Consider the following 1,362-nt stretch of genomic DNA (forward strand, 5'->3'; position numbering starts at 1 on the left):
GGCACCATTATGCCAGCGCTGAAAAAGTAAGCGAGGAGGTAATAGCTTTTCGTTTTTATTTTTCTTTGTTTTCGCCATTTGTGTTCGACATAGGCAATTTCGGGGTTGAAATTATAAAAGAATGAAGAAGAAAAGCAAAGGAGTATTAAGAATTTCTTGTTTTGCCTACATTGTATACATTTAGTCTGCTTTTGATTTTAGTGAAGTGCGAACAGTGAACAATTTTTAATTTTTAAAATCAAATAAAAAACAAAAATATAAATAAAATATAATTTGTAATTTCACATAAACTCACTGTAAGTATATGCAAAATTAAGTAAATATATTTAAAATGATAATTGAAATTTTTGTTTTGTATTATGTAGATGCTACTGTGTCAAGAACGATTAATTGACCAATGTGCTGCGAATGCAGTCATTCTAAAGCAAGGGGTAAAATGTAGTCAGCTGTTTCAATTGGAAAATTTTACAATTCAAACTGAGGAGGATTTAATTCAATTTAATGAAGAAATCACTGCCGTTGAAGTAGTTGTAAGTTAAATTATATATGTTTCTTACTTTCAATTTCAACTTATTAATATTTTCACATGTAACAATTTTATTAACTCATACATTTCTTTTCATCTATTACGTTATTTATAGGCTGCATCAATAAGACGCGTTATGTTATTGACAAACAACTAATTACCCAAAAAATTGCATGGAATTTTGGAGAAAGTATACTCATAACTAATGGTATGGTATATTGTACATAATTTACTTTAGTGTATACAATAACATACTTTTGTATTTACAGTTGCTTTAAGGACAAATGGTAAGCCGGAACAAGTGATCGAGTCGAGTCTGGAAATCTCTTCAAGGTTCTAATAACAATTTCACAGAAAAATATTCTTTTATATAAATATGTAAATATGTTATATTTTTTATGTAAATATTAATATTTTAATTTTATAAAACATAAATATAAAATATAATTTATCCAAAAAAAATTTATAGTATTTTATTTAAAAATCAATAGCATAGGTAAAATTTAAAAGGTAAGCGAACATGTCAGCGCTGATATGTTGCATTACAAATTCGAAAAAGTAAGCTAACATGTCAGCGCTGATATGTTGCATTACAAATTCGAAAAAGTAAGCGAGCATGTCAGCGCTGAAATGTTGCATTACAAATTTGAAAAGGTAATCGAACGATTCAGCGCTTGCCCGCAATGACATGCACGTGTTAAAGTAATTAGGAGTTTCCTTTGAATAATCAGCGCTAGGCATTACCATTCAGCGCTGAGGGAATCGATTCCCGCTGGGTTGTGTTAAACAAAAAAAATGGCGTTTTAATCTCTTTTTTTTTGTGTTTGTGTGTTTTG

General features: G+C 29.1%; 1 long non-coding RNA gene across 1 annotated transcript; it reads left to right on the forward strand.

Moving 5' to 3' along the window:
* Window positions 1-491: 491 nt before the first annotated feature.
* On the forward strand, window positions 492-832 carry LOC119684631. Its single transcript, XR_005252747.1, has 3 exons — window positions 492-530; window positions 642-734; window positions 796-832. It is a non-coding gene; the product is annotated as an uncharacterized LOC119684631 (long non-coding RNA).
* Window positions 833-1,362: the final 530 nt, after the last annotated feature.

The sequence above is a fragment of the Teleopsis dalmanni genome, chromosome 2, assembly GCF_002237135.1.
Source record: "Teleopsis dalmanni isolate 2A chromosome 2, ASM223713v2, whole genome shotgun sequence".
Lineage (NCBI taxonomy): Eukaryota > Metazoa > Arthropoda > Insecta > Diptera > Diopsidae > Teleopsis > Teleopsis dalmanni.